This window comes from Haliotis rufescens, unplaced genomic scaffold, assembly GCF_023055435.1.
Source record: "Haliotis rufescens isolate VD_foot unplaced genomic scaffold, xgHalRufe1.0.p SCAF_14, whole genome shotgun sequence".
In the NCBI taxonomy this organism is placed as follows: Eukaryota; Metazoa; Mollusca; class Gastropoda; order Lepetellida; family Haliotidae; genus Haliotis; species Haliotis rufescens.
The window spans coordinates 27,277,583-27,285,833 of NW_025963824.1; positions in this window are offsets into that span (position 1 = coordinate 27,277,583).

The window sequence follows — 8,251 nt, forward strand, 5'->3', positions numbered from 1 at the left end:
CAACCGGGTAATACTTGGCGGAGATATTGCAGTACGTTAACGGAATTACCGTGGTACATATGCTCAAGTACTGCAGTATGTTCATGGAATTACAATTGTATCACTATGTTTTTCTCAAAATATTTCGCGAAAAAAGGGGTACTTGAGAGCAGAAGTGCATGCATATAAGTTTTTAACATTATGAGTTAGATTAATCAACAAGAGAAATATTTATTCACTTACAAACATGCCTCTGTATTTCATTGATATCAGGTGTCTGTATCACTGAGGGCTTGGGTGAATTCAATGCTGAAAACAATACTTTCGAAAATATGCAGACAGTCATAAAAATGTGTCATCGAGAAGATACCTTGACTTATTTTATACAGAGTTTTTGTGAACATGTTTAACCTTTTCACTGTAAAATAACAATTTACTAAGTTTACATACTCAAAAAATGTAGAGGGAGAGCACGTGTGGGTGAGTGAATGAGTATAGTTTTACACCGATTTTAGCAATATCACGACAGGGGACACCAGAAATGGGCTTCACACATTGTACCCATGTGGGGAATCGAACTTGGGTCTTCAGCGTGACAAGCTAACGCATTCACCACGAGGCTCACGCCCCCCATCCCCCACGCCGAGCACGTGTGGTATAATGTTAACTGACGCCAAAGACCCGGGTTCGATTCCCGACATGGGTACAATGTGTGAAGCCCATTTCTGGTGTCCCCCGCCGTGATATTGCTGGAATATTGCTAAAAGCAGCGTTAAATCATACTCACTCACTCACTCACTCACTCACTCACTCACTAATGTTAACTATCTCTAGAAGAAATTATGAGAAACTGGCGTCATAAAGTAACTTAACAAGAATTATAAATAAGAACAAACAAAAGAGGTGAAATGTATTTAATAGATAAATATGTCCAGTAATGAATACGGAAAATTATAGTAATAAAGATACCAAGGGTAACGTCAAAGCTGCCATCAGACAGCCGGGGTACACTTTTCAGGATTCCACCAAAATAATCCTTACAAGGCATTTAGAATATTTGAAACATTGTAAATATTGCAAATATTGAAAATATCTTATATTTGTCCAATAAAAAACCCGACAGGAAGCCTTAAGTCACCTGCTTGAAGACAAGTAGCACTTTGATGTAGCCCAGTGTAAGGTTCTGGCAGATGATGGGTCATAATTTGAACGAACCCGGAAATGGAAACTGTATACGATAGAGATCGGGCCTGTACTATTTGACCGTCTCTGTTTTACACATACAATTTGTCTATTTTCTGATTGCTGAAATATTCATTTATTACGATAGATTATGCTTTGATGGGAATGTACAAAATGAAACAGTTTCAGTACTCTCTATGGGACTGCCAGAAAGGTCAAGGTTTCAACGTTCTTGACCAACCAACATATCACTTTGTTGTCACGGCGCTGTAACACATTGTGCTTGTTTTATTGTTCCCAAAGAAAAAAATAACAGAAGGGTAAAATGTTGACCTTGAGCACCTTAAAATCAAGGTGCGCTATGAATATTCATGCTTCTAGTGTTATGTTAATAGAAATGCATGACGTCACAATGAGGACGGAGCAATTACATTATGCATGAATTTTAAGTATGTGAATGCGACCTTTGTTAAAATGTTTTAACCTAGGAGTTCTTTAGGAATGCCATTGAAACTAGTCAGGGTCGATTCTGTTAGATACGTACTAGAATGATCATCCTTAAATGGAACGGCACCCTTTCGTGAAGAAATTTAGTATTTTTTAAGGAATGCCATTGAAGCTATTTGAAATGCAGTTGAGGTAGATTCCGTAAGATACATACTAGAAACATCATCATCAAATTGAATGTCACCCTTTCGTGAAAGAATGTGGACACATGTAAATACCCTTCTCTGTTTAACCTATCCTATCCCTCTTCACCTCAATAAAACAGAACCAATCATTTTAAATGTTAATTATAGACATGAAGCCAAAAGGTTATCTAACCAATCAGCCTACGTTTTCCTTTCAACAGCCAATGAATTTAAAAATTCTAGATATACATTCGTTTGTCTTTCCATTTCAACCGCCTTTTATCAGAGTCACGAATTGTGAAAACCTTTGTGTGCATGTGTGTACGTCTCATCATGGCAACACTGGTAGCAGATAGGTTCTACTGTTTTATTCCAAGTTCCGCTACTGTCACTCATATCATGATAAAGAATTTAACTGTGCTGAAAATTTATCATGTACAGCAAAGCAGTGACATTTGGAGATTGGGACACAGCCGAGGAGATTTTAAAATGTTCATCACCTGCAGAACAGAAACGACTGGGTAAACGTGTTAGACAGTTAAACCAATGGAAGTATGAAGTGTAAGCTCTGATGTGGTGCGAAAAGCATCTGTTGCAAAATATCGTCAGTCTGCTTACTTAAAAGACATTCTGATCATCTCTTATACTGGAATTCTCGTAGAGGCTAGTCCTTATGGTAAACATTGGGGTGGTGGTCTATCTCTCCATGACCCGAACATCGTATTTTCATCTATATGGATAGGAGAGAATTTAGTCTTCTGCACACTCGGTGACCCCTGACGTCACAGGGCATTGTTTCGCCGGTGTGACTGGCAACAAAATACTACAAATTACGTCATAGGGTATGATATTAGGGATAATATCAACGGAAGTCAGAGACATTCTCGTAACTGAACACTTTTGTTCTATTGAAAGAAGGGTGAGAGATGAAAGAGCCACTTTATGCACATGGAAATATGTCACTCGAGCAGCTGACCTCAACGAAACAGTCGTTGTACAGTAGGGACAATGGTTTCAAGACCAACATGAGTGTGTGCTGGATGCTAGGACAAAGTACCATGACGATGTGGAAGCAGCCAAGTCGGTAATCGTCAAGAAAATACGTCCAGAGAAAGTTCTAGTAGATGAAATAGAAGCTGTTTGTGTAATCCTGTATATTGAATCCTTGGTGACATTGTGTTACAGTTTGGAACTCAGTAAAATCATAAAACATGTCAGTGTTTAATTCTGCTTTGTGTAACAGAGAAGAAGAATAAGTTCACACTTGTCGTGACTTGTCTGAACAAGATAAAGTCAATCAGGTGTTTAACATGGACATGTCTGAGGTCAATGATGATCAGGTGATTGAAAAGTCGTTTCATCTGGTTCGGGATAACCCCTCTTTAACTCACGCGTCGGCATTTATGTCAATATCAGTGTACAGATTATGGTAATGCACAATTTAATACAGCTCAGTGGATTGACGCGTTAAAGAAACATGTAAAAATGCTGCAATTAGTACGAGTGATTACATTAATACTCTTTTTATCACTGCCTGATTGTTTTGTAATTATTGCTTGTCTTCTATAGATATGGCAATTGTGAAATATACAACCCTATATTGAAATATATATTGAGTGACCTACAGGGACTCTCCACTCATTTCTAAAAGAGGACGCGAACATATCACTTCTCATACGACTTTATCCTTTTCTATACAAACAACAATGGAATGAATATTATACATTCCCGATCCCAATAAGTTTATCCAGTATTTTGAAAATAGAACGAAGAAGACATTCCAATCTGTACTAAAGAAAGGTCGTCGTAAATCAAACATGATACCCATCGTTGCGGAACATGTGCCTCTTCAAAGCAGAGAGATAGTACTCCGAACATAGAAGTGACATCACACAATCGAGATATAGTGGACTGAAACGAGGCTCCTCAGGAGAGAACTATGGCTAAAAACAGTAATGTTGGAGACGAGAGTGTCACAACTAAGTACGTACGACGAGTTAACGATATGAAACTATCCAGTCCACCAACCTACCAGCAGCTGGTAAACATATTTGTTGATCCATTATGTCTGTACTAACTGAGAAAGACTTTAAGGAAACGTTACCATTGAGTTTAGACCTATTCGAGATGCCACCTCATTCAAACATCCATAGTATTATACAATAAACTGTCCTGTGTTTTTGTCATGTATTGAACTATAAACTATTAATTAAATCTGATTTCACATACTCATGTTTTCTTATGACGATGGAGTATAAAACATGGAAAACACATTATTCAATCCATTTTCAGCGGAAGAAGCTGTGAGGGGAAGACGTCTTAAGATAGACATGTGTAAAAAGGTCCAGGTATCTGTCCAGGGATATATTTGAAACTAGTGTACACCCAAAAACAAACAAGCAAATGACAATGTAGACAGAATAGAAATGCAAGCAAAGTGAAGTCAACCCGAGGACAAAATCTATGATATAATATGTCCTCCAGGGGATCAGGGATCAACTGAAAAGGCATAAAAAGACATAATATAATTTATTTTTATGATTTTGCATAACCCATTTCCGAGAGGTAGAGTCAGGTGACATTTATCTGAACTCTCATTACTCTCAATTCTCCAGTCGACTGACAACAGGTGAACTTATTTGACAAACGCAGATAATTTCATGTCAGTATATAACAAAACAGTGAAACCCCTTTATGTGAATCTAACTGTAAACCTGTGACCTTCTACTAATGGAAAGGGACGACTGCAGCCCAATATTTTAGAAATGACACCAAACAAAAAGCAGACTAACACATCAACTCAACCTGATTTGACCCGTAACAACAGCTCTTTAAAAGAAGCACTCAGATGTATGGAAACTCTCACCAGCATCACGCCATTACATCAGTATATGTTGAGAACGCTCATGTTTATAAGCGAAAACGTCAACAGTGATAATTTTGATGACATAGCGATGTAGTGCAAATGGAGGTCGTTAAAAATACGTGCGAGGTATGACGAGGACAGCGACGACGACAATGAAGCAGAAAGGAACTGGAGTCTATATTAACCTGACTGGAAATAAATGGCAAGAAGTCCGTCGTCGACGCCTGTGGACTCGTTTCAATGATATATATTGAGAGGAAATGAAGACTAAACGGAGAAAGTATTAAGCAAAAGGAAAGTCAGAGGAGTGGACTGATAAGAAACTGAAAAGATCATGGAAAAACATGTTTGTCAATTCGCTAAATTGTGTTCTCGAATTTACAAGCTATTTCTCAGAGTCACCATTGTTTTGTTCTGTACTTAATAGATTGAGTGACACGGATCCCACCATGGATCAAACTGTGATCAAGGACCAGATAAAAAGTCTCTTGAAATCAGTCAAGGAAGACCTGTCTCATATGGATATGACAGAGGATGAAAGTGACTCTGAATCTGATAATGGCGATGATGAAATGAGTGACCAAGACTAGTTATATGAGTAAAGCTGTTCTCTAAAAGTTGAACATTGTTCCATCTTCGTTAGCTATGATTGGGTTGGTGACAGATTAGGATCACAAAAAACCATTAACATTTTGTCAGTAACAAAAACAGGTCTGATCTCCTTAACTCAAACAAAATATTGAAATCAAGATGGCGACCTGCAACCACCATGTCTACAGAAACCAAAGGACGCCGCCCAACCAAGACAAAACCTAAGCTAAAAAAAAGAATGTATGTAAAGAGGTGAGCGAAACTGGGTCCTCCAGGCTTGAAACACCATCCAAGACATAGTACATACAGTTGGATACAACTTCTTATGCTTGTCGAATCAAAATGTAAGACATCATTTATTGACCGAGTTAATAAAAAGGATGAAAAATAAATAACCGTTTGTGATTATGTCTTGATACACGTAAACAGAGTAGTTTTTTTCACAGTTTAGTGAAAAATTGGTGATCGAATGAACACACGAATGTACACTGATGAAGAACAATGTCAGTCAAATCCTGTCTTCCATAATACACACAATAACTTCACTCGCAGTAAGGTGGTGTTCCACAGGCTAATGTGTTATTGGTTAACAATACAAGAGCAGATATCAACTGTTCTAAGACTTTAACATTTAATCATAGCATACTTAAATGTATGGCATACTATTATTTCGACTCCACCACCTTCATGTATCCTATCGGTGGGATATTATCATAGTGACGTTATCCGCTCCTTCGGCTTTCACGTAACCCTTCAAGCATTTCCTCCCATCATTTACATGACTCTGTGCGCGTCCTATATTCATGGAGGTTTTCATTGATGAACGTAGTAAACTTTGAGTACTCTCTTCTTGTTTTCATCGTCTTTTAGTCGACTGTTGATATAAAAAAAAAAAAAATTAATCACTGAGATAATTCAGGCAGAGTGCGTTTATTCATTGTCCGTTCATTCATGGACCTGATTTGTGCAAGGATGAAAGGTTTCATCATTTTCCATTCGCCCTGATTAAGCGTTATCCCATTTATTGTTGGTTTCTCATTCAGAAACTGCCTAACCTACGGTGCGATTTTCGCTACGACAAACGACAAGACAACTTGTGTAGAATAGGATAGGACAAACTGTGTGTTCAAACACTGTCAAGAAGGTTGTTAGACTGTAGAATGTGGGGTTTATTCAATAGGATGGTCCTCCAAAAATACTTCACTATCTATTTCCTGTGAAGTTTTATTTCTCCAATTGGAAACAGTAACTGCATTAACGATAGTAAAAATGGTGATTGCTATCTTCAGTAAACCACCGTCGTTGTTGAGGGTACTTAACAGTCCAATCTACCATTGTTGTCGACATGCGTTTCCTTTGTTGATGCAATACAAGTTCAGTGATTCCTTTCAATGTCTGACCGCCTCTGTGGTCTTGTGGTAGAGCATCCGCACGGAGAGTGGAAGGTCCGGAGTTCGATCCCCGGCCGCGTCATATCACAAGATGTTAAAAGATGGTACTTGTTGTTACCCTGTCTGGCGCTCGGCATTAAGGGGCGAAAACAAGGACTGGTCGGCTCGAAGTCAGTATACTGTGTCTGAGTGGGGTATTCATGTTAAACTGTGGCATGGTATCTCACTGAGCTGGCACTATAAATCAGCATCAGTCCGGACTAGTACAAGCAGCCACACACACACGTGCATGCATGTCGCTATATAAGTGCAATAATCTTGGACGCGACGTTAAACCCAATTTCACTTCACCTCACCCCTTTCAATGTCTTCATTCCATAGTTTTTCTACTACTGAAATAACACTAGACTCATAATTATTCATAGTGCACCTTGTTTTTAAAGTGTTCAAGGTCCACATTTGACCTTACTAATAACCACACTATAGAGTGTGCAAACCTGTTATAGCTTTTTATGCCGATGCGACGTTAATTTTTAACTCACTCACTATAGCATTTTAACAATGCGTCGTAATTGTTAAAATGCTAATTCCACAGTATCATTTGTTCGTTATTGTTTCCCCTCTGAACTAGAATACTGTCTTGGAATATGCTTGCATTGAGTTAATCAACCGTGACGCAGCAGACAGTGAATACCAGTTTGAACATGAGAAATTCGGTCACATGAGCTCATTTTCATTGCTGTGAGGCGAAATGGGGTTTAAGGTTGCGTTAAAGATCATTACATTATATCGCGACGTGCATGCACGTGTGTCTGTGGTTGCTTGTACTCGTTTGGACTAATGGCGTTTAGATAGAGCTAGCACACTGAGACACCATGCCGTATTTCAACATGAATACCCCACTCAGACACAGGATACTGACTCCTTGTTTTAGCCCCTTAATGCCGAGCGCCAGGCAGGGTAACAACAAGTACCGTCTTTTTATGCCTTTTGACATAACACGGTTGAAGATCGAACCACTGTCCTCCCGCACTATGGGGAGGACGCCCTGATCACTGGACAGCAGAGGCCGTCTGATGTGAGTAAATACTGAATAGATATTCATTTTTGGTCAGGGGTTTGCTCACGGTTAAATTTTCCCCTACAAATTTGAATCGTTTTAGCTATTCTTCCGTAGTAGATCAAATCATCAGAAATACAATGTGCAAATGATAGAAGAAAAACACAGCAAGTTTTGTTACAACATTTAAATATTTTCTTTATTTCAAAACTTGTGTTTCATGGATGACACCTGTCAGATCTCGCCCTTTTGGAAGGTTGCTTTTTAGTCTGGTAAAAACAACTGACAAATATATCCATGTTTTTGGTCACAGGATGCAGCAAACCAGTTCACGCCTGTCATTGTGAACTTCATTTTAACACAATTTTCATGACGACGCCCCTCGTTATTACGCGTTGTTTCACCCGGCGCCCATTTGGTATATGTGGGGGCTTTTCCGTCAGGCCAGAGAAATCTGTTGTTGTCGCACAGATCTCGCAACCCAATCCAGACCTCAACTGGAGTAGAAGCATAGTTGCCATTACCGTGTTTCCCCTCATCCACGCATCGT